The 26,698-nt window shown below is 36.5% G+C and overlaps 1 protein-coding gene across 4 annotated transcripts in view; it reads right to left on the reverse strand.

Moving 5' to 3' along the window:
- The window catches only part of LOC144364811 (transport and Golgi organization protein 1 homolog), a 68,770-nt gene that overhangs the window by 35,025 nt on the left and 7,047 nt on the right, over positions 1-26,698 (reverse strand). The window contains exon 1 of one of the 4 annotated variants that reach the window (XM_078036608.1): positions 11,111-11,242. The exons of the other annotated variants lie outside the window; for them this stretch is intronic. The gene's annotated coding sequence lies outside the window, so the exon portion shown is untranslated. Of the gene's footprint in view, positions 1-11,110; positions 11,243-26,698 lie in introns of those variants that run through there. 4 annotated transcript variants of the gene reach the window in all.

Raw genomic sequence — 26,698 nt, forward strand, 5'->3', positions numbered from 1 at the left:
TCGGGGCTGGGGACCGGGAGATCGGAGCCCCATGCGGCCCCAAAGAGCCACAGTGGAGACCCTGGGCTGCCCGCCCGCCTGCGCACTCACTGCTGCATTTGTCGTCTGCACAGAGTTTGTGTTTCGACCAGCGCTGGCCGGTGTTCGGGTCCAGTTGGCCTGGCACTCGCCAGTTCGGCCACAGCACGAACAGCCAGAAGAGCACCATGAACAGCCAGAAGACCAGCACCTGCGCCACAGCCATGTTGTGGTCACCTGGGTGAGCCGGTGGAGTAGGCTGCGGCGGGCGTCTGTGGAGATGGGGCTCAGGGGGCGTGTGGGTAGCCAAGCGCAGAGGGGTGGCACCAGGGAAGGCTTAAGCCTTTCCCGGGTGACACTTCAGCAGGGATATCTGGGGGTCGATCCACAGACTCTACTGGAGAACGCACGGAGCTGGAGCTCCGTCCTTCTCTAGTCCAGACCTTCTCCTCGACTGAAGACCTTCTCCTCTAGTCGCTGCCTTGGCAACTAGGACTCTCCTTCTCGTCCAATCACCTGCCTTTGCTTCTGTGCCCTCACAAGCGACCCTCCACATGATTCTAGTCATCACCCACCCATCCCCCCCCCCTGCCAACTGGTCCTTTCTGGCTTTCCTCAACGTCTCATTTCTGGTTCATCCTGAACTAGCCCACTCCACCATCATTCCTATCCCCCATTCCTGGTCTGGTACCTCCTTTTCTGAACTACCAAATCCCACCCCTGACTTGTCACAGCTAGTCTATGGTTCCAGGCTCCCTCCCCTTCAAACTCCTAGAGGTTCCTTGAAGCCCCACCCCAAGATCCCTCTGATTAGGAAAGGGGAAGGTGAATGGAACTGTGAGTGAGGGTGTAAACTGGAGACAGTGGCCTGCTTTTTTTTAAGGCGGGGACAGGTGGGGGCAGAGAGATGGACATTAGTCTTCAGGCTAAGATCTTGAGATTCTTATCTTTATCCGTAAGGGAAGAAATTATTTAATTCAAAAGCATATTTTTAACTCTCATTTTGTGCTACCATTCATGCCAGACGCTGGACAAAGCCCTAGCATGGTGTGGGAATGGATGAAAATCAAAAGACAAGATATCTGGTCCTGGTCCAAAAAAGTCCACAACTTAGTGGGAACCAACTGACAAAACCGATTGTCAGAGAAGAAAGCTAGTAGCTAACATTTCTTGAATGCTTTCTTTATGTCCAGTTGTTATTCTGAAGGTTTTATACATATCAATTCATTTAATCTTCATAACAATAGTACCTTACAGTAGTAGTAGGTCCTATTCCAATCTTTATTTTAGAGTAAATTGAGGCAGTCACACATCCCGTGAGCAATGGAGCTAAGTATCAAGCCCAAGGAGTAGACTCCTTTTCATCACAACCTATCAACTAACAAGCAATTGTACTTTCTGACAAGAGGAGCAAAATCTGATTTAAATCATAATATAGCTGAATTACTGATATGTACAGTTAAGGGGGGAAAGGCACAAGCTAGCCAGCCCAAGGAAGAGTGTCTGCAATGCTCCCATCCTGGGTGGAGCCATTCTCGTTTGTCTGTGACCAAGGGCTTGTTACTATAGTCTCTGCTAAAGTTATTCATCAACCTCCAACAATGAATCCATCAGTTGTTTCTCCAAATTAACTGAATCTTTAAAACTTAGAGAAAAGAATGTAGTCTACCATGTTCATAATGTTAAATAAAGAAAACGATGGGAAAAAAAGGTGTGCACAAACATTTGTCTACAGGGCCATAAGAGGTCCCCGTTGGTCCAGTGTACTTCTGCGCTTTCTGGAGAACCAGTGGATCATACAGAGAAACTGTCTGAGTCATTCTTCATTTCTTTTCTACCATGTATTTATTATGTTATAAAATGTATCTAGTAGGCATCTCTAACAACATGTTGAAAACTGAACTCATTTTTCTCTCAAAATCTGCTTTCAGTCTTCCCTATCTCAGAAATAAGAATGACAATTTAATTCCCATTATCCAGGTGCTCAAAGTCCAAAACTTACAAACCACCTTTGATCTCTTTTCTCTCACATTCCAACTCCAGTCCATTAGACAATATTATGTCTTTATTTTTATAATTTTATTGAGATATAGTTGACCTACAATAAATTGCACATTTAAGGTGTACGATTTGATAAGTTTTGACATGAATATACCCATGAGACTATCACCAAAATCAAAAAAGTATTTCATCCTTCTTTGTAATCCCTCCCCTCTCCTTTTCTGGGCTGTCTCCAAACATCTCCTGTCATCATAGATTGTTTTGCATTTTCTAGAATTTGATATAAATTATAAAGCATTTTATTTATTTATTTTTCTGACTTCCTTCTTTCCAAATAAGCATTTGAAACATGCCCAGAATCTGACCACTCCTCTGTATCTGCTAAGCCAATATACAGGCCAAACCCACATCATAAGTCACCTGAATGATTTTCATAGCCTTCTTCTGTCCTTGCTTCTGCCCTCATTTTCCCCAATATCTATTGTCCTGATGGCAACTAGAGTGATATTCTTAAATATAAATTTGATTGTGTCTCTCTGCTCAAAATCTTCCTATAGCTTCCCATTTCCAAATAAAAGGCAATGACTTTAGCCAGGCCTGGTCATACTCATCTGTAATCCCAGCAGCTCAGGAGGCTGTCAGGAGGATCCTGAGTTCAAAGCCAGCCTCAGAAATGTAGTGAGTCCCTAAGAAACTCAGTGAGACCCTATCTCTAAATAAAATATTTTAAAAAGGACTGTGGGTGTGGCTCAGTGTTTAAGTGCCCCTGGGGGTTCAATCTCTGGTATCAGGAAAAAAAAAAAGCCATGACTTTATTATGGATTGCCCTGCCTTATTATGGACTGTTCTTATTCAATGTGACTCCCCTCATCCTTTTCTCCCCATTTCCTAACATTCTTCTCTAGTCTGTTAGTTCCATTTAAATACACCAATCCCACCCCTGCTTCAGAGCATTTATACTTGCAACTTTGCCTCAACCTTAACTGCCCAAATCATCTAACTAGCTAACTAGTTATCACTTTATCATGTCTCTGTAACAGTGTCATTTCATGTGATAAAGACTTTTCCTGGCCATCCTACACAAAATAGAGCCTCTTGTCATGACTATCAAGCCCATTACCCTGCCTTTCTTTCTCTTCAGACTTGCCTTACCACTTTAGACTTCTCTTACCACTTGCCTTACATTTGTTTATCTACTTGAATGCTCTGACCCAACCTCAAACACAATTTCCAACAGGAGCAGGAAATTAGTTGTTTTGTTCACTACTGTTACATCAGTGACTAGGGAAATGCCTAGAATGTATGAGAGAGTTAACAAATGATTTGTTGGATAAACTCATGGTTCCAATAATATTATAAATATACTACACTATTAACCTAAACACATATATTAACTATTAAGCCCCCATATATAAATAGTACTGAGAGGAAATAAGCTATGAGAACAAGGCATTTAAGGTCCACCTCTCAGCAGCATGCAACCTCAACTCCAGGAATGTACCCCTGAATGTGTTTGTTGAATAAAAACATACTTGTGTGGAGAGTAGTTGTTTGGTTACATGATACTGGAATATTTAAGTAAATCTTTTAAAACTAGTTTTAATTTTTTCTTATTTTTCTTATTATAGAATATGGTATGTTGTAGATTTTTTCTTATTATAGAATAGAAATTAATGATAATTCATTGGTGGAAAAATCAGAAGACCAAAATGATCTAATTGCATATTACCTTCTTGATATTTACTTTGACTCATAATCAGATATACTTTTATATGCATAGTCAGTGCTTCCAGTTACTGAAGAACTAGCTGCTTAGTTTGTAGAGTTTTCAATATTTTGATTTATCAGTATTATTTTTTAAACTTATTGCCTTAAAGACATATTAACTAGTCTGGTGGATAATGAGAAGAAAATTTCTCAACTGGCCACAAAAAAGTAGTGGTGGTTCTTTCTACCAGGATACATACAATTAGTGGATGAATCAGCATTCGCTTTTACTCATAGCATTTAAATATGTGGCATTGATGTTTAACATGTTTAATATAAGGTTATATTAAAAACCTTCAGAAAAGGAACAGGATAGAATGTGGTGGTGATTGTTGGCATGGAGATAAATAATCTCAAGTGAATTATTCTTTAATACCTCAAAGGGAATTCTTACGGGGTAAGGGTTGAGTAATTGTTAAAGGTAAATGTGACCAGTTTGGGTGGAGGGGACATAAAATTCTAAGATATGAAGGGTTCCTAATGTCAGAGTACAATCTAAATGAGACAAAAACATATCTGAAACAAATAATTGGCAGCATAATAACATATACCATTGGAAATTTGTGAAGGCACTTGCCTAGGAGCATTCAGTAGGCCTACCGCTGCTGTTACCAGGAAGAACCTCATCTATTGTAAATGATGTGCCAGAGAATAGTGTTAAACATTTATGGAAGACTAAATCTCTCCAAGAGGGGCAACAGATTTACCCTCGCATATGAAACATTGGAAAAAAAAGTGGACAAAATACAAACAACAGTTCTCAGATATTAGATAATAAGCAGCATAAGAGTGACCTCTAAGATAAAGTTAGGCATGAGAGATGAGTGCTAGGATTATCCCAATTTACTCCCTGAAAAGAATTTTTCAGGCCACATCCAGAGAAGGAAAACTCAAATAGAAAATCTCCTGAGTTGAAGAGATGGATTTTAAAGTCTGAAGAGACCGACACAGCTAGAAGTCCCAGAGCAGAATAAAGGAGAGAGTAGAGAACTGCAGAGGGAGGGAGAGTGTGTACATGCACTAGCTCTCTAGACATCTATGGAGGGTTCCCCTGAAGTCTGCGGCTATGTAACAATGGGCTCACATGTAAGGCCAGAGAAAGAACCTTCAGAAAGGAACAGAATGGAAGGTGGTGGTGATTGTTGGCATGCAGATCAATTTTTGTAATCACCAGCTAGAATGGAAAATCTATAATAAAAGGGCATCAAGTAACATAGTCAGTAAAAGGGACAAAATAGCCCAAGATTGAAGGTAACTCCTGTCTAGAAGAATCTTAAAAAGATAAAAATGTTTCCAAGATAGTTCAGAAAAAAGCTGTACACAGCTCAAGAATATTTAAAAGAATACAAAATGTTTCCAAGATAGTTCAGCAAAAAGCTGTACACAGCTCAAGAATATTTAAAAGAATACAAAATATCCAGTACTGAACAAGGTAAATTTACAATGTTTGGAATCCAATAAAAATGTATGAGGCATGCAAAGAGCGAGGAAAATATAACCCATGTTGAAAAGAAAATTAATAAAAATGATCATTAATTACACTGTGATAGAGTTATTATACAAGGACATTAATAGAGTTGTATACCATATGTTCAAGATGCTATGGAAAAGCATAAGCATGTAAAGGAGAAAAAGAAGATATAAAAATGTCTGAATTAGATAAAATTAGATAAAATCAGATAAAACAATGGCTAAGGTGAAAATTACACTGAATGAGATTAACAGCAGATTCAACATTGAAGAAGTCAATATCAGCAAACTGAATATGCAGTGATAAAGACTCCAAAATCAAACACGGAGAAAGAGACTGAACTGAACAAAGCATCAGTATGCACAGCTTCAACCAGTCCAATATTTATGTTATGGTAGTTCCTAAAAGAGGTGGGAAAAAAACATTTGAAGAAATAATAAATAAAAATGTTCTATATCTGATGAACACTCAGATTCAAAAAGCTCAATGAATAAGAAAAATGATAAAGATGACACAAATTTACACTAAATGCTTAAAACCAGTGCTAAGAAAAAAATTGAAAAGCATCTACAGAAAACAGATACCATTATGTACAAAGGAGTGAAAGTAAAATGTCAAAATTCATTCAAGAACCATGCAAACCAGAAAACAGTACATCAACATTTTCAAGTTCTGAAAGAAAAAAAACTGATATCCTAGAATTGCATTCCAAATGAAAATATATTTCAAAATGATATAGTCTTTAATGCAAAAGAATTAAGTTAAGCCCTACCCCACATAAAAATTACCTCAAAATGGACCACAGACATAAATGTAAGAATTCAAAATGGACAACACATATATATGTAAGAACCAAAACTAAATGTAAGAAAGCATAGGTAAGTCTTGGGGTAGACAATGACTTTGTATTTAAGACACCAAAGGCCCAAGCACCAAAAGAAAAAATAATAAAGTAATGAACTTCATCAAATTTAAAACTTTTAAAGGCTACCATCAAGGAAAGTGAAAACACAATCATAGAAGAAAACATTTACAATTCATGTAGTTAGAATATAACTACCTAGAATATACAAGCAATTCTTATTGTTCAATATGAAAAGACAAATGGCAAGAAATTAGAATAGACATTTCTCCAAAGAAAATATTCAAAAGCAAATAAGCAAATGAAAGTATACCCAGCACCATTAGGGAAATGTACAACCTCAGTGAGATACTACTTCACATCTATCAAGATGGTTATAATCAAAAAGATAATAATAAGTTGGCAAGGATGTGGATCAATGGGAGCCCTCACACACTACTGGTAGGACTAGACTACAGACCTAAATGTAGCAGCTAAACCTATACAACTTCTGGAAGAAAATATAAAAAGCTGCTTGGCAGAGGCTTTTAAAACTAACTAGCTCTCTCTGCCTCATGCTCTTTTTTCCTCTCTCTCCTCAAAAACTTTGTCTCATGCTGGGCGTGGTGGTTCATACCTGTAATACCAGTGGCTCAAAAGGCTGAGGCAGGGGGATTGCAAGTTCAAAGCCAGCCTCAGCAAAAGTGAGGCACTAAGCAACTCAGTTAGACCCTGTCTCTAAATAAAATACTAAATAGGACTGGGGACGTGGCTCAGTGGTGGTATGACCCTGAGTTCAATCCCCAGTACCAAAAACAACAACAACAACAAACTTTGTCTATTGTATATTCATTGTTATGGAAATGGAAAGGTAAGCTGACAGACTAGGAAAAAGTATTGGCAAAACATATCTCTCTCAAGAGAATGATATCTAGGATATACAAATGATTCTTACAACTTATTAATAAGAAAAATCACCCAATTTGAAAAGATGGGCAGAAGACTTTTTTTCTTCACCAAAGTAGACACAAATATGGTGAATGTGCACATGAAAGGATATCCAACATAAGTTGAAATGTAAATCAAAACTGCAATGTTATTACACATACAGTAGGATGGACAAAATTTAAGACTCATCATAACAAATGTTGACAAAGATGAAGACTATGGTATCTCTCTTAGAACTGCAGACTATAACATGTAGTATAAACAATGGCACAAACTGTTAGAAAACTGTTTGGCGGTTGCTTTAAAAATTAAATCACATCTGTCGAGATATTTACTCCAGAGAAATAAAAGCATACATCCACACTGAGACTTGTGCACAACTATTCATGGTGGTTTTATTTGTAATAGTCAAAAAATCCCCAATGTTGGACTGTGGGAACATGTCTGTCTTACATGCCTCAGAACCCTTATACTCATATTAACCATATAGTAGACATTTGATTACTAACTATTACATGAATGTAGAGATTGATTTTTTTTTACTGTTAATAGAGCTTCTCTTTTATTAAATATAACAGACAAAAGAAAATCACGTATAGCACAATGAATTATCACAAAGTAAACATATCCACTGAACCCTAACCCAGGTCAAGAAATTGGACATCAAATGCACTTTCATGAGCCCTTTCTCATTGCTCCCCTAATTATTCCCTCCACTCCCCCAGAGTTAGGCACTATTTTAACTTCTAATAACAAGGATTAGTTTTGGCTGTTTTGTTACTTTATACAGTGTAATCATACACATGTGTTCTTTGGTATGTGGCTTTTTTAGCTCCATATGTATTTTTATAAGATTTATCCAAGTTGTTGAATGTGAATGTACTTCTTATTTTCATTGCTTAATAATTTTCCACTGTATAAATATAACCTGGTTTACTTAAAAAAAATCCCCAATGTATATCAATAGGAAAATAGATAATAAATTTTGGAAACATACTTAGCAAGAATAAAGAACTATTGATAATAGCAAAAACAGGGAGATTCTGAATGAAATAAACTAGACAAAAAGTAATATGTATTGAAAATTCTTTTTTTTTTTTGTACTCCCTAGTACAAATATCCAGGGGTGCTCTACTGCTGAGCTACATCCCCAGCCCTTTTTATTTTATTTATTCATTTATTATTAATTTTTTTTTGCTATCAGAGATGAAACTCTTGGGAACTAAACCACTGGGCCACATCCCCAGCCCTCTTTTGTATTTTATTTAGAGATAGGTCCCAATGAGTTACTCAGGGCTTCATTAAGTTGCTACGGTTGGCTTTGAAATCCCAATTCTCCTGTTTCACAATTCTGAGCCACTGGGATTACAGATGTGTGCCACCATGCCCAGTTTAGTTTTTATTTTGAAACAGAGTCTGGCTCAGTTCCCCAAGTTTACCTCAAACTTGCGATCCTCCAGCCTCAGCCTCCTGAATATCTGGGATTACAGACTCTGCCACCACCTTCCAGCAGATTCAGTTATATTTAAAAGTAGAAAGTTATAAACCAGGTGAATCCTAGTAAAGGTCTTAGTAGAAAAATAAAATAATAGCACTATGCTTGGTCACAATATGGTAAGTCAGAAAATGACAAGAAATATCCATTTTCTGTGAGGTTGACCAGAACAGTATCATTTCTCAATGGATTTCAAAGGGTCTCCTTCCTTCTTCCCCCCCCGCCCGCCCACCTTTCTTTCTTTCCTTCCTTCCCGCCCTCCCTTCCTTCCTTCCTTCCTTCCTTCCTTCCTTCCTTCCTTCCTTCCTTCCTTCCTTCCTGAGTTTTGGCGTGTGTGTGTGTGTGTGTGTGTGTGTGTGTGTGTGTGTGTGTGTACATCATCCTCTGTGCCAATGTAAGAGATTTAGGCAATGGATCAACCTTTACACCTGTGCCGAAGGACCCCAATCTTGGATCTATCTCCAAGGGTGGAGGTGACTCTAGATCCTCATTATACTCTCGAGAATGGGAACTCCTAAATTATAAACAGGTCTTTCTTGGTAACACCAGTTTCTTCCTTGGTAAAAGTTACTGTAGTGGGAGGGTGGCAAGGGCCCTACCCTGCCACAAAATAAATACTAAAATGTATTTTGGTACAAATTGTAAACACTAAAGAGTTAAAAGTAAGAGATGAGTCTTGGGATTTGAGCTAGACCTGGATAAGTACATAGGATTCAGATTCTAAAAAGAGAATAAAAGGCAAGTGAATTAAACAGCATAAAAGATTCAGCAGAAAAAAGTATGTTTAAAGGACAGTAAGGACACCTCATTTTGCTAAGAGGAAAGGATTCTATAAAGGATGACATATTTGTGTGCTTAGGTCAGATTATGAAATTCCTTGAAAATCAAGCATAAGGATTTAGACTTAATAGAATAAAAATGCATAAAATATTTATTGGACTTTAAGTAAAGGGATCATATAACTTAAGTGGAATTTAAACAAGTATCTTGTCCTTAAATCCAGGGAAGATGGAGGTTTAGGCTGGGCATGATGAGTAGGGCTGAGGCACTCCCCACAATTAAAAAGTCATGTCGAACTGTACTGTACTAATGGAAGTGAGTCATATACAAGGCAAGGTCTTCTGCCAGCATCTACTGTTTGTCTAGCCCTGACAAATATTATTCCACTTTCAACTGTACAAAGAAAGAAACTCAAACATCTGAAATTGCCACTAATATATGGCATGTATATGAGTTCCTGTTTCTGGTTCTGCCTAATTTACCTTGGCATTCTTTTCACGGAGGTCAAATATTTGGTGTGTTGAAATAAATGCAGAACAGACATTGGGGACTTGTGGCCTGCACATCTCAATTTCCACAGTGCACTGTTGGGCTTTATCCATTTAGTTTTCAGAAATATAAATTACTTCCTTACCAGAACAACAGCAGAAGTAAGGAATACAGCCAAAAGAATTGTAGTCAGAAGTCTAATTGTGTGACTATAGGCAAATCATTAACTTTTCTGAGTCTCAGATATTTCATCTATACAAATATGGGTCAAAGTTAAAATTTTATAATTCATTTTTAAAGAAGAAATAGAGATAATATATGAAAGATTGCCCATTTATGTGGTTTAAATAATTAAACAGCAAAATCCTGGCGGTTACAGCCAATATAGACAATTGACAAAGCAACAAAAGTCTTGGCAATAAATGCTTTCATTACTAAGGAGACATTTTTAGATAGTTCCTACTCTGGAAACTGTTCTCTTCTCACTGAAACAAAGTAAGGCTGATAACATCCTCCCAAAGTGTGCTTGGAAGATCACAAGCACCTCTTGGAGGAGACAGGGAGAGTGGAGGAGAAAATATGTTCTTCGGGATAACATATAGTCTACCAGAGCATACACCGAAGCAAAGCAAACCCTCCTGAATCTTCAGCATTTTAACTGATGCAAGCAGTATAAAATTAGAAACAGGACCATAAACACTATTATGAAGACTATACTCAGTGGGGGACACTGAACAAACATATATGGGAAAGTAAGTTCTCTGTGATTAGTATGAAAGCTCAGTCTTACCCAAATCCACATGAAATTTGAAATGGTTTGGAATACATAAGAAGATCAGTGAATGACATCAAACCCAAATGATGAAATAGAGAATCTGAACATGATCTTTCTCTTATTTCTCACTGATCCCTTAGAACCACCAATAGAAATATAATATTAACTCTACATGTAAATTAAATTTTCTAGAAGTCATATTTTAAAAAATAAGACAGATGAGCTTCATTTAATAACACATTTTACATAATTCAATATATTTAAAGTGTCATCCTTTTAACTTGTAATCAAAATAAAAATATAACTGTTATTTTACATTCTTCATAATAAGTCTTTGATATCTGACTTATGGCACATCTCAGTTCAAACTGGGCACATTTAAAGATAGTCGCAGCATAAGAAAGTAGGGATTGTAAATTAACGCCAGGCCATATCATATACTTGCACTTATTTTAAAGAAAAGCCACGTTTAATAGTATGTTTTAGGTTTTAAAATATTTTTGGCCAACCTCTCTTGGTACTTACGCAGAAGTGAGAAAAGATGATTGAAGGTATCTCAACATCCCTCTTTTTTTTTCACTCAGAGGTTAAGATTTCTGTTGCAATAGCTAGGGATTGCATTGTCATTTTAGATGAATCTCAAGTCTATAATCAAAAAGTGTAAGTCATCATTAGGTTCCTATACTTGTCATTCTTTTATTATTTTTCATTGTTATCTTAAATATATTTACTTCTTGACAAACATAAAGAAATAAAGAATTATATTTAAATGGATAATAAAAAAATTTGCATAAAATCCCTTTTCGTTTTAGGTAGACCTACTGGTACAAACAAGTCACCTGAGTGGTCTATTTTTCTTTGGTAACAGGGATTGAACTCAAGGGCTCTAGACCACTGAGTCACATCTCCAGCCCTATTTTGTATTTTATTTAGAGATAAGGTCTCACTGAATTGTTTAGGGCCTTACTTTTGCTGAAGCTGGCTTTGAACTCATGATCCTCCTGCCTCAGCCTCCAGAGCCACTGGGATTACAGGCATGCAGCACTGCACCCAGCACCTGCTCTGTTCTCTTACTTAACTGCAACTGTGTTTTCCTTGGTAGATTACTTCTTTGCACCAGGGTTTCTTGATAGAACTCTATTGGTACTTTGGTTTGGACTGTTCCTACTAGCTGAAGGTTATATACTATCTATGGGCCTGGCCAAAAAATGTTAGTAGTTTCCTCAGTGATGGTGAAACAACAACAAAATGCCCCCAGGCATTTCTAAACTTCTCTTGATAAGACTAGTATTACTCTCCCAGTTTGAGAGTCACTGCTTGAGAGTCACTTGCAGAGTTAGTTAAACTCTGATCATTTAACAAAGCACCTTTAGTTGTAAGTATCCTATATTTTGTAGTTTGCAAGTATTCTGTATTTTGTAATTTCTCTTATCAGCTAAAAAGAAAGGATTATAAAATCAACATTTAAGGCCGGGCTTCATGATGCACACTGTAATCCCAGTGGCTCTGGAGGCTGAGGCAGGAGGATATTGAGTTCAAAGTCACCCTCAGCAATTTAGCAAGGCCTTAAGTAATTTATGGTTTTCCTACATCAAAATAAAGAAAAATGTAAAAAAAGGGCTGGTGATGTGGATCAGTGGTTAAGCACCTAGATTCAATCCCCTGTGCCCATCCTCCACAAATCAACATTTTAAAAACCAGAATCACTAAAACATCAAAGAAACTCAAAGGTCCTTGTAAACACAACTGACTTTGCTTCAAAGGATTTTTGCTTTTTGTTTTCCACTTCAAGTTAACACTACCTTTAAAAAAAATCACATTTTTTAATTTATTTTTTCTGACCTCTAAGAGGGATCTTACATTTTTCTACTTCCCTTTCCAAGACTATTCCCTCTTTTGCACTGTGTAATCTTGAATTTAAATCTGAATCAGTTGCATTGATTTTCCCTTGTGTTAATAGTCAAATTATGATACAATTTGAATTATTGAAATGCATATGGAGGGGTTTCTTTTCTTATTTTTAATGAAAACTCATATCTTTAAAATTAGCACCTAGGGGACTATAGGTGGAGACGTAATATGTAGAGTCATCAGCATGATAATTGTAATTAAATAAACACAAATCAGTTCATGATAGCTGATTTCATTTACTATTATAATCAGCTTTCTCCTCTATAAAACAGCACAATTAGTCCTAAATTGACATTCACTAATTGTATATTAGAGTTTCAAGGAAAACAATGAAGAATTAGTGACTATCATAATGATTGAGATGTGTTTTGACATCAGTAATTATTATTATTTTTAAGATGGGGGTCTTGCTATTTTGCCTAACCTGATCTCCAACTCCTGGACTCAAGCAATCCTCCTGGCTTGGCCTTCTCAGTAGTTAGTACTACAAGTCACCATACCAGCCCAGTAATTATTGTTTAGTAGATCTCTTTTTGGACACTAAAATCACTACTAATATGATTGTATATGTTTGAAATTGGTTTTATGAGCAACATACAGATTTGATGCAATTCCCATCAAAATACCCACGAATTGGTGTGAATATACTTTGTATACAAAGAGAAATATGAAAAATTGTGCTCTATATATGTAATATAAATTGTAATGAGTTCTGTTGTCATATATAAATTTAAAATAATAATAATAATAATAATAAATGTCATTTTTCCAGACCTAGAAAAAACAGTCCTGAAATCCATTTGGAAGAATAAAATATTCAGAATAGCCAAAAAAATTCTAACTCAATAAGCAAGCTGGAGGCATCATCACAATACCTGACTTCAAATTATAGTACAAAGCTATTGAAATAATCACTGCATGGCTCTGTCATAAAACCAGATACATAGACCAATGGGAAAGAAGAGAAGACACAGAAAAAGATCCAACACAGTTAACAGTCATCTGATTCTTGACAAAGATGCCAAAAATATATTGGGAGAAAAGACAGGCTTTAAACAAATGGTGCCAGGAAAATTGGTTATCTATATGTAGACAAATAAGACTAGACCCTGTACAAACTTGAAAGAGATCAAAAGCCCAGGAATCAGACCAGAAACTATGCAAATCCTTGGAAGAAAATATAGGTTTGAGACTCCAGCATATAGGTACAGGCAATGACTTTCTTATTAGAACTCCTAAAGCTCAGAAAATAATGACAAAAGTTAATAAACAGAATGGCATCAAATTAAAAAGCTTCTACACAGCAAAGGAAACAATTAGTAACATGAAGAAAGAACCTACGGAATGGGAGAAAATATATTTGCTAACTACTCTTTTTTTTAAAAAAAAGAGAGAGAGAGACAATTTTTTAATATTTATTTTTTAGTTTTTGGCGGACACAACATCTTTGTTTGTATGTGGTGCTGAGGGTTGAACCGGCACTGCATGCATGCCAGGCGAGCGTGCTACCGCTTGAGCCACATGCCCAGCCCTGCTAACTACTCTTTGACACAGGATTAATATCCAGACTATATAAGAAACTTTAAAAAAACTTAATACCAAAACCTCAAATAACGTAGCTTAATTGGGCAAATGAATTAAACAGATTCTTCTCAAAAGAACAAATAAGAATGGACAACAAATCTATGAAAATGTTCAACATCATTAGCAATTAGGGAAATGCAAATCAAAACTACAGTGAGCTTTCATCTCACTCTACTCAGAACAGCAGCCACCAAGAATATGAACGATATGGGGCTGGGGTTGTGGCTAAACAGCAGATTGCTGGGGCTGGGGATGTGGCTCAGGTGGTAGCGCGCCCGTCTGGCATGCGCACGGCCCAGGTTCGATCCTCAGCACCACATACAAAGATGTTGTGTCTGCCGAATACTAAGAAATTAAAAAAAAGTTAAAATTCTCTCTCTCTCTCTCTCTCTCTCTCTCTCTCTCTCTCTCCCCCCCCCCGCCCTTTAAAAAAAAAAACAAAACAGCAGATTGCTTGTCTAGCACGTTCGAGGCCCTGGGTTCGATCCTCAGCACCACATTAAAAATAAATACATAAAAATAAAAGTATTGTGTCCAACTACTTAAAAAAAAAGAATATGAACAATAATAAATGCTAGAGAGAATGTGGAGAAGAAGGGACACTTTTTTCTCTGTTGATAGGATTGTAAATGAATATAACCACTATTGAAATCAGTATGGAGGTTCCTCAAAAGACTAAGCAGGAAACCACCATATAACCCAGCTATACAACTACTCAATGTTTATCCTAAAGAATTAAAGTCATAATACTAGAGTAGTACATGCATACCCATGTTTATAGCAGCACAATTCACAGTTGCCAAACTATGGAACCAAACTAAGTGCTTATCAAGGATGAATAAATAAAAAAAATGTGGCATATACACACAATGGAGCTTTATTCAGCCATAAAGATGAATTATGTCATTTGCTGGAAAACGGATGAAACTTGAGAACATTCTGTTACACAAAATAAGCTAAACTCATAAGATCAAGGGAGCATATGTTTTCTCTCGGATGTGGAAGCAAGAGAGGAAAAAGGAAAAGAAAGTGAAAATCAAAAGGAGATCAGTAGAGTGTAGGAAAGGGACCAGGAGATGGAGGAGTGAAGGGAAAATACTGGGGAATGATATAGGCCAAACTGGAGTGTTATATTGTGCATGTGGAAATATGTAACAACAAATACTGCCATGATTTACAACTATAATGTATCAACAAAAAAATGGAAAAAATAAAAGAAAGCAAACAAAAGAACAGAATTGCTTTCATGTATGCATGTATGTATGTATGTATACAGCCTAGCCAAACATCTATTGTGAGCATAAACATTAATACTCTGGAACAGTGATGATCCTGACACTGTTTTTTTTTTAATTGTTCTCTTTATTCCTTTTTTCCCCTCCCTCCCTCCCTTCCTTCCTTCCTTCTTTCATTCTTTCCCCTCTCTCTCTCTCTCCCTCCCTCTCTCTCCTCTCTCTTCTCTCCCCTCCCTCCCCCCCCTCTCTCTCTTATTTCCCAGGCTGGCCTAAACTCCTAGGCTCAAGTAATCTTCCTGCCTCAGCTTTCTGAGTAGTTGTGACTGTTTGAGCACACCACGATGTCCAACAATAACACTTGCTTTTGTAAACAAAGTTTTATTAGAACACAGAAACTTATTTACCCACAGTCTAGGCTGTTTTGTGCTACACTGGCACTTGAGTGGCAATGAAGACTTGCCTACAAAGTCTAATATATTTATTATCAGTCTCTTTTCAGGAAAAGTTTGTTGATCCCTGATTAGATTATAGATTAAAGTCAGCAGAATAAATACATAAACATTTCTTTTCTTACGACTAAAATTGGCTGTATGAAATGAGATAAATGATCTATTAATTGCCAAGATAAAAGTCTCTTCCCTATAGAAAGTGTGTATTCAGGACTAGAAATCTTGGCACTGTGTCATGTCAAATGTAGGAAAAAAAACCTGGCAGTTCATTTTGATGAGACTTAAGAAATTTCTTTTCCAGGGCATTTTGAGGTTTATCTAAACTTTGTAGATAATACAGGGAAGAACATTTTAATCTGCAAATAGATTATGTTCATTATTAGTTTGTAATCATTTCACAACTATCATATAATATTAAAGCATCATAAGAGACTGCCTATCATAATAGAAACTTTTATGACTCTAGCCATTAACATGTATTTTTCTAGTTATTGTAGACTCATACTTTTAAGCTAGTGCTATTGGTAAAATATATGATTATTTAAGTCTGATTGCCTTACTAATTTTGACCAGTTTATTTTTCAGATATCCATTTTGGGGTTTACTCTTTCAATTAATTTTTCGTTCCATGGACAATGAAATTGTTGTTGAGTATATAAGATGTTGCAGTTTCTATGTAAGTTGACCTAAGTGTCTACCACTATTGATGGGCAAAGATATAAGTAAGTTAGTATTTTTACTTGAAACTGTTATAGATCTAATGTACTTGATTTGTTTTCCTGACACAAAAGAGTATAAAACTAGAAAAACTAAACATTTTCAGGTATTAATTTCAGACATGACTGTAGGCCTGCTGCACAAAACACAATTAGGGAGATGAAGCTCAAGTAAGATGGTGGTCATACTGAGTTAAGGAGAAAATTATCAAAGTGCAAGATTATCATAGTGGTTGGAATTTTGTGGACAAGAATGTCTGAGCTATTTATGGTGGGTGCAATGTAATTATGTGTGTGTTAGAGAGAGAATACTAAAAGCCTGGAGGAAATTCATTTTTGATATGAATGTACCAGATGAGACTCTTTTAGGCTTAGCAGAGTTTGACTGCTATAAAGCAGACTGAAGATGATGCTAAATGGCAATGTTGGAAGAAATGGTTTCCAGCAGAGTCAGGTTGCAGCAGCTTCATTAATATATCAGGTACTTAATTAAGAGTTCAGGAATAAACCTTAGCAAAAAGAACCACACACAAAAGAGTAAAGGAAAAATGGTAGACCTAAATTTGAAATCAAAATTGATTCATGCTGAAAATGTATGTGGCAGCCAGAAAGGAAAAAGGAAAAGAAAGGTGTGTGTGAAAGGAATCTGACGACAATCAAAGGGAGATCAGTAGAATAGAGGAAAGGGATCAGGGGAGAGAAAAAAGCAGGCAAAAGAGAAATACTCGAGAATGATATTGTCTAAGTTTTATCACTATATTGTACATATGTATGAAAACATAACAACAAATCCCACCATTATGTACAAGTATAATGCACCATGAAATATGGAAATAAAGAAAAATACCAAACCTAGTGAGGCGAGGTGGAATATGCTTATAATCCCAGTGACTCAGGTGGATGAAGCAAGAGGATCACGAGCTCAAAGCCAACCTTAGTAAATCGAGGTGCTAAAGCAGCTCAGCAAGACCCTGTTTCTCAATAAAATACAAAACAGGTCTGGGGATGTGGCTCAGTAATTGAGTACCCTGAGTTCAATCTCTGGTACCAAATAATAATAATAATAATAATAATAATAATAATAATAATAATACCAAATCTAATATGATCAAAACAATTCACCAGTAATTAGCCTGCATGACACATAAAACAGAATATCCTTTATAGGAAGACAATATAATCCAGACTTCCTATGATGTATCATCTATAAATGACCAGAATATAATTTAAAATTTTTTTTGGTACCATAGATTGAACCCAGGTGTGCTTAACCATTGAGCCACAACCTCAGCCCTTTTTTTGCATTTTATTTAGATACAGGGTCTCATTGAGTTGCTAAGTGCATCCCTTAGTTGCTGAGGCTAGCTTTGAACTCTTTTTTTTTTTTTTTAACAATTTCAATTTTTAATAATGGAAACATTTTGCTATACCAGAAAAAATTTCAGGGGAGAAAAATCTTCCCTATAAAAATAAACTCATCAAAATTATAAATATTATAACTTTTTTACTTCTTCAATATAAAATGCTCCCCTGCAATACCACCCCTTCATATAACACCTTTCCTGTACCATCACATTTTGAAGAGAAAACAGTATTACAGCAAAGCTCAGTTTTAATTTAACGTAACATTTGTAAAATGACTTTTTAAAATCTTTGGCCTTCAGAGCCTTTATTCTTATTTTACAACATTAAAAATGCTGCTGTAGTAACCAGTGTTTGGGAGAGAACATCACTATTCTAGAACCATGAAAAGACAGAATTTTAATACAGTAACTTCCAAATTGTAACTTGTAGTGCACATGACAGGGAGGTTTGGATAAACACAGAGGAGAATATGCCTGTTTCAGACAATCTACTACAAGTTAAAAAAAAAAAAAAAAGAATTCACAGATACCCATCAGCTACTACTTCAGGTTCTAACAGTGTCATGAATCTGAGAAACAAATGCTTCACAAACTATAAGTTTACTGGGATGAGTAATTAAAAGACCAGGTGGTTGATAACAGTATATTCAAACCCAATCCACAGTCTGAATAGGAAAACCAGTATTAAAATCATGAAGGCATTCCCTGAACAACAAAGGCCAAGTGTTGGATGACAATGTCACTAAAACCTCATTGATGCACTAAAAAGAAGTTACATGCAAAATTAAACAATGTGTGCCATGCATAATTTATTAGCTTTGAACTCTTGATCCTCCTGCCTTAGCCTCCTGAGTCGATGGGATTATAGGCATGTAGAATATCATTAAATTTTGCCAGAATGCAAAGAAGATAGAAAAATGAGAACCACGAGAGAAAATGTCACATATAAAAAAAGTTCCGTGAGCTGACCCAGATGTTAGGATTAGCAGAAAAAAAATTTATAAGGTTTTTATAACTAATTTCAAGGAATTAAAGAAAAGCTTAATCATAATGAATAAGTAGATATGGGTGTCAACATATAAATGAATAATTTCTTTTAAAAGAAATAAAGAGTATAGTATTTGAAATGAAAAATTCATGAAACAAATCTATCATCAGATTATATAGTGCAAAAACAGCAAAAAGTTAACTTGGAGATAGACCAATAAAAATTATCTGGTCTAAAAATCAGAAAGAAAAAAATAGAGACTTGGTTACTATCAGGACAAAGTGACCTAACATACATATAATTAGATTTCTAGAAGAATAGAGGCATAAATTGTACAGAAAAAATTTAAGACAATGATGGCTAAAATTATGTCAAATTAACAAAAAAGATGTTAACAGATTTAGGAAACTCAGTGAATACTAAAGTTATTTACAAAGCAAATCACATCTAGATGCATCAGAGTCAACTGTAAATAATCAATTAGGAAGAAAAAGGTCTTGAAGGCAATTAGAAAAAAGTGGTGTGTTACACATAGGTAAAAATGACTAAAATGATAGCTGACTTCTTATCAGAAATGAGAGATTAAAGTTAACGGAAAGGTTTAAGGTGCTAGAAGACAAAAACTGCTAATCCAGGATAAATACTCTTCAAAACTGAAAGCAGAATAGACATTTTCAAATAAATAAAAAGTAAGAAAATTCAATACCAATAGATCTCTACTATTAACAATGCTAAAAGAACCTCTTCAGGATAAAAGGAGATGATCCATCAGGTAGAAACAGATGCACTGTGTGTTTTAGTTCACTGTGTAATAAACTTAATGGTTTAAAATAAAAATTCTTTGTTATTTCTCCTTATTCTATGATTTGGCTTCACATAACCTGATGGGTCCTTTGCTCTAGGTATTTATTAGTGCTTATGTGGTTTCCTTTAGCAGGGATTGTTTAACCAAAGGTAGAACTGACAAAATAGCTTTGTTTACATGTCTGCTAGCTCAACTGGTTGGGTAAGGCTTATCTCCTCAAATGCTTTTAGTCATTCTAAAATTTTTTATTTGTTGATTAGATTTCTAGAGGATAAAAGTAGAAGGTATACACCTTCACAAGGTGTTAGGTCTAGGATTGGCATGGCATCACTTTCACCAAAAATATATTTTGTTCATTAAAACAAGACAAAAGACCAGCCCAGACTCAGCGGGTGGGAAAATAGATATTACTTCATAATGAGAGAAGCAACATGATACACGAATGTGGAGAATTTGGGGTAGATATTTTTAAAGACAATGCACCATAAACAGAAATGAAAAGTACTAGAAATACTAAAATGTAGGTAAATATAAAAGGCAATATGTATACATATTTATTCTTTTAATTTCTTGGAAACATGACTAAGGTAAAAAACATAGGGTATACAGCTGTAATATGTATGACAACAAAGCACAAAGGACTTGGGGAGATGTGAGAAAGTAACACAATTTAAATTATGAAAACTGTGATAAATTAAAGAATGCATTTCATAATTCCTGGAAACATTGCTAAAACAATAATGAAAAGCAATAAAGCTAAAAGCTAATGGATAAATTAAATAAAATTTAATTTTTATTTAATGTAATTTTATTTAATTACATTAAATAAAAATATGAATAGAACGAAAACAAGAAATAGATAAAAATACATCATGAATAGTAAGCCAAGAAGAATGCAGAGGCTATACTAACATCAGATGAATTTAATTCAAGATAAAGAGTTTTATAAGAGATAAGAAAGACATTTCATAATACCATAATGTGTTTTTAAGAACACAGAAACATGACACCATACAACCAAACATTTATATGCCCCAAATATATGAAAGCTGACAAAACTGAAGACACAAATCTATACTTTGAATTTTTAACCCCCTTTTAACAACTGATAGTAACACTATAAAAAAATCACTAATGATACACAAGAGTCTGAACAAAACTATCAACCACCTTAACCTTATTGACATTGACTGACAATGCCCAACAACTCCAGAATATATATTCTTTTCTAGTCCTCATGGAAATTTGCAAGATAGGTTATATTCCTGGCAAAAAATTTTAAATATTGAATTTCAGTTTGTTTGCTGATCACAGTAGAAATAAATGGGGTATTCTTTAATAAAACTGGTCATTAAATAAAAGCCCTACAAATCATCAATAAACAGTGTTTTAGTTATCTATTGTTATATTTTTAAAAATTCCAAAATTTAGTGGCTTTAAAAAATAACCATTTGCCGGGAGTGGTGGTGCACACCTGTAATTCCAGTGGCTCAGGAGGCTGAGGGTGGAGGATCGAGAGTTCAAAGCCAGCCTCAGTAATGGCGAGGCACTAAGCAACTCAGTGACACCCTGTCTCTAAATAAAATACAAAATAGGGCTAGGGATGTGGCTCAGTGGTCAAGAGCCTCTGAATTCAATCCCCACTACCAAACAAACAACCATTTTATTTCTCATACTTTTGTAAGTCAAGACTTTAACCAAGGTTCTGCTCCAGTGTCACCTAGGCTCACCCATACAGCACACGCCTGATTTAGACTACAAGGTCTGAGATGGCTTTGTATGTCCGGAACTAAGGTGCTGACTGTTGGCTTTCTGTAGTCTCCCTTTCCATGTGGTCTTTCATATGTCAGGGGCTTTCTTCAAATGGACTCTCCCTCCAGCAAGATAGCCTGGGCTTCTTTACAGTGTGGTACAGGGTACCACAGAGAAGAAAAAATGAGTTTGTGCCTTTAAAGGATACAGTCAGTCCTTCCTCAAGTCTCAATCTTGGGTAGGATCTTGGTCCATGCATTTTGGGGGAATTTATAGTTGTATGACATTTTAATCTACATTACTATGTGAAATGTCTTTGTTTTTATGATTTCATTTTTGCTACATTGTTTCTTTTCCATACAATTAACTACAATATAGGATAATCTATTAACGATAATGTCTCTTCAATTGGTTGTGCGAAGCTTGCTCTATAATAATTTATATAGAAAGAACTTATGGGAATAATATTCTCTAAATGACAATTTCCTGATTTAAAAACATAATTTGTAGCCAGTACAATAGTGCATGCCTATAATCCTAGCTACTCAGGAGGTTGACAAGTAGGAGAATGGTAAGTTTGAGGAGAGCCTGGGCAACTTGGTGAGACTCTGTCTCAAGAAAAATAAAAACAAAACAAACATTAATGACTGCAGACGTAGCTCAGTGGTAGAGGACTCCTCAGTTCAATCCTCAGTGCTGGGGGTTAAAAAAGGTCATTCATTACCATACTAAGACACTCCTTAGAGAAAAGTAATTGCAAGAACATTGTTCTCCTTCCTTGGGATATGTTTTTTATTTTTCTAGATTGGAATCTAGAAAGCCTTTTGTGTGCTTTGTGCTCTCATTATGGTTATGTGGCTTTTTAAATCTTGTTCATACCATTGGATGTAATATCAGATTTTGGGTTTTTTTTGGTGGTGCTGGGGATTGAACCCAGAGCCTTGTGCGTGTGAGGCAAGTACTCTTCCAACTAAGCTATATCCCCAGCCCCAGTGGATTTTTTTTTTTTGGAGGGGAATCTCTTCTCAACACATTTTGTGCCAGATTGTACTTGAGAAAGGGAAGTGATATGTACAGCATGGAACGATATTAGTTTCTGATTTTCCCACTTTTTTAAATCTTTTTTAAAAATTTATTTATTTTTATTCTAATTTGTTATATATGACAGCAGAATGCATTATAATTCATATTACACATATGGTACACAATTTTTCATATCTCTGGTTGTATACAGAGTCACATCAGTTGTGTCTTTTTTTAAGAGAGAGAGAGAGAGAGAGAGGGAGGGAGGGAGGGAGGGAGGGAGGGGAGAGAGAGATTTTTAAATATTTATTTTCTAGTTCTCGGCGGACACAACATCTTTTTTTGTATGTGGTGCTGAGCATCGAACCCGGGCTGCATGCATGCCAGGCAAGCGCGCTACTGCTTGAGCCACATCCCCAGCCCCTAGTTGTGTCTTTATAAGTGTACTTAGGGTAATGATGGTAATCTCATTCCACTGTCTTTTCTATCTACTATTTAGATGTATTTGAAAACTTTAAGAAAAATCAGAAATACTCTTTCCTATTTTCATGAAAGCATAAATTTTTAGCCATATAAAATCTGTCCTGATGGGTTTTGGTTATATTTTTATACCTCATGAAAAGAGAAGAAATGTTCGCCAGGACAAGCCTCTAAACGGGAAGCTAATAGCCATGTTATCTTGTGTGCTCTCTTCCTCCACATCATCACTTAGGTTTGAGTGAGGCCAAGAACTAATGACACAAAGAACAGAAGGAACTTTTCTTGTGATTACTGTATATTGTTTAAAGACAGCAAAGAATCAACTATTTGTAGCATTTTGAAAAATCCACATATAAATTTTTACTAGACTTTAAAATTTCTTCTTTGATACTCTGGTTCTACTCAAATGGTCCACTCTCAGAGGGGAAATTCAGAGAATCCTGGGAGAGTCATTATTTGTGAAGTCATAGTTATGAACAAAATCCTTTCTTGCAAAGACTTTCAAGCTGCCTCCCTTTAGCTTTCACTCATTAGTGCTGGTTGATACCTGATGCTATTAAAAAAAATCTGATCCTTATCTCACACATCCCTCTCACAAAGATTGTAGAAGTATATTGTGATCCCACGAATCTTTGTCCATGGCCATCTTTCCCAGAATTCCCCAACTGTCTCTCATTTCACAGGGTTTAATCAACCTCCTTCCATCCTATTTCATATAAAGTAATCAACATTCCTTATAAAAGCTGACAGCACTTGGGTCCCCAGAACAATCCTTGTTGAGAAGGAAAAAAAGAAATTCATGACCAAATAGTAGAGAAGGCAGCCGAGTCACTTAAAAGCTAAAATTGTAATAAAAGATAAAAGAATGATCAAGGAACCAATTAAAAGACTATTCATGTATTTTTCTCCTAAGAACCATCAGCCATGCTTCCGTTTGCACAGGGCGTTGGAAAGCGAAGCAAAATCCAAAGGACCACCAGGAAAAGTAACATCTTACTCCCCTAGTCCAGCTGTTGACCCCTCTCCACAATCTCTATTTGCAATGGAAATCTTACACCTTCTGGATGAGACAGAATGATGTAAATCGCTGGCCAAACAAATGGGAAGGCAGTAGCCTATTTTCAGTTCCTGGTTCACTTCCATTAACCAGTACCGGCTCAAGGGGAGGGCAACTCCATTTACACCTTCAAAGGAGGAGTTGGGCGGGGCTAGGTTTTGCGCATGCTCCCAAGGCAGGTTTCTGGGCATGCTCAGCTTACCATATAACTGTGCTTTTTAAAAAACTTGGCATTAAAGATAAAGCAACCTTACTTTATACTTAATTGTGAATGGGCTGCTCTAACTACTCCTCTTTCATATTCATTTGTTATTTTTAACCATGCTTTATGTCTTCACTCTGTTTCGAAGAGGCAGCTGGAGCCCACAGGTCTAGACCCTCATCTGGGTCCTGCCGGAGGAACCATCTACCACAAAGAGAATCAAGACAGTCATCGAAGACAACATTCCAAATTTTTATCCAAGTAGAGAATCCAACAGTTAAACTGTCTGCAAAAATGTAACTTTTTTTGTAGGTAGACTGAGATACATAATTATCTTTCTGAAAACACTGCAATTTTATTTTGTTCTAGTAAATAAAGTCAATCTAGATGAGTACAGAAAAGGGTGGAAACTTGGTACTAAGGTAACCAAATACAACTTAAACATATGACCACACACATCTATTTTTTCTCTCACCCGAAACAGCTAAAGGACAATACACAGATTTCTAAAAAGATATATGAGGCAATGGTAGATGAAACAGTGCACGAATTCTTTGGAAGATAAAAAGTGGATAAGAAGAGGACAACAGATTCAAAAGAGCTGTGGAACCAAAACACTGGTATCTAGCTGGGGCTGACTGCAGGAACTGAAACCCTTTCAGTCCTCCAAAAACTCAGATGCACAAGCACAGGCACCACAGTATGGAGGAACTGAGAGGATCAGCACACCAAACACCAAGAGCACCATGTGCCCTCAGCTCCCTGTCTTTCCAATTTAAACCACCAATTTCACTGTAATGGTATAGGACTCGTCTTAGGATACAATGAGTTGTCCAGTGAAATCTTCAAATCTGACTCCCCCAGTGCAAGAGCTGGCTTGCCAACCAGTGCTGTTGGCATGAGGCCCAAAGGCCACCCACCTGTTCACAACAGAGCTGCCTGTCAGCTTTGGGGAATTTCACCAGCACGATGATCAGAGGACACCAGATGTTTCAGATAAACTGCTAACAAGAACGAGAGACTCCAAAACAAAACTTTTAAAAAGAGGAGGAAGAAGGAAAAGCAAATAGAGGAAAAAGAGATAATACAGTGGGCAGGGTAACACTTTCTGAAAAGATATAATAAATATCCTCCCTGAGATATATTTTAAAAAGCTATAATAAATGTCCTCGGGGAGGATATTATATCCTTGAAATGGGAATAGGATACGATTAAAACAACAAGCTGAGAACAAGAAAGAGTTCTTGAAGAATATAAATGTGATAGTATCATAACAAATTTTAAAGATAAAACACAAGAAAAGTCCAAGAACTGTGTTCTGTAAAATAATGCCAATTGCCTAGATTTTGAATTCTCCATATATTCCATAAAACCACACCAGTCAACAAGGATAATGAAACCACCCCTAATCTAAGCCTACCACAAAATTAGGAGTCGGGAACCACTATAAACTTCCACTTGAGGTAAACAGAGAATGAACATCCCAAACCAGCTGAGCTCTGAAGCCCTCACTGTTCTGGGGAGGCAGACAGAGACTGCACAGGAGCAGGACAGTGGGGCTCTAGCAGTGCCAGACAGATGAAGTTCATCTTCCAGAATGAGGTCACCCCAGGATGACCGAGATTGGTAGTTCAGAGCAGTGGCTGCTTAGGAATTCAAAGGAAGGGCTGGAAGGAGACGCAGTCAGACATCTAGGGACGCTCTGCCCTCGGGTGAGAAAGGGGTAATGCAGACAGCCTTCGACAGTCTATGGCAGGGAGAAAGAGAGAAGCAATGGGAGAAAATTCAGAAGGACAAAACCAAAAGCCTCACCCAGCCCTTTCCCTACCAGTAAAGGAAGCACCCTACTGAAGCCACTGTGCTTCTCTGTACTGATGAGAGAAAGAACTCTTTTTTGTGGTGGGTGGGATGGGGTGGGGAGGGAGGTACTGGGAATTGAACTCAGGGGCATGAACCACTGAGCCACATCCCCAGCCCTATTTTGTATTTAATAGAGACAGGTTCTCACTGAGTGCCTCGCTTTTGCTGAGGCTGGCTTTGAACTCATGATCCTCAGCTTCTGGAGTCACCGGGATTACAGGTGTGCACCACTGTGCCAGGCTAGAAGGAACTCTTGAATTAAGAATCTCAGTAAGGGTGAAAGATCTATATAATGAAAATTACAGAACCTTAAAGAAAGAAATCAAAAAAAGACCTTAGAAGATAGAAAGATCTACCTTGCTCTTGGATAGGCAGAATTAATATTATCAAAATGACCATACTTCCAAAAGCGCTATACAGATTTAATGCAATTCCAATCAAAATCCCAATGACATTCCTCATAGAAATAGAAAAACAATCATGAAATTCATCTGGAAAAATAAGAGACCCAGAATAGCTAAAGCAATCCTTAGCAAGAAGAGTGAAGCAGGGGGCATCACTATATCAGACCTTAAACTATACTACAGAGCAACAGTAACAAAAACAGCATGGTATTGGCACCAAAACAGACTGGTAGACCAATGGTACACAACAGAGGATACAGAGACTAACCCACAAAACTACAAT

Source organism: Ictidomys tridecemlineatus, unplaced genomic scaffold, assembly GCF_052094955.1.
Source record: "Ictidomys tridecemlineatus isolate mIctTri1 unplaced genomic scaffold, mIctTri1.hap1 Scaffold_44, whole genome shotgun sequence".
In the NCBI taxonomy this organism is placed as follows: Eukaryota; Metazoa; Chordata; class Mammalia; order Rodentia; family Sciuridae; genus Ictidomys; species Ictidomys tridecemlineatus.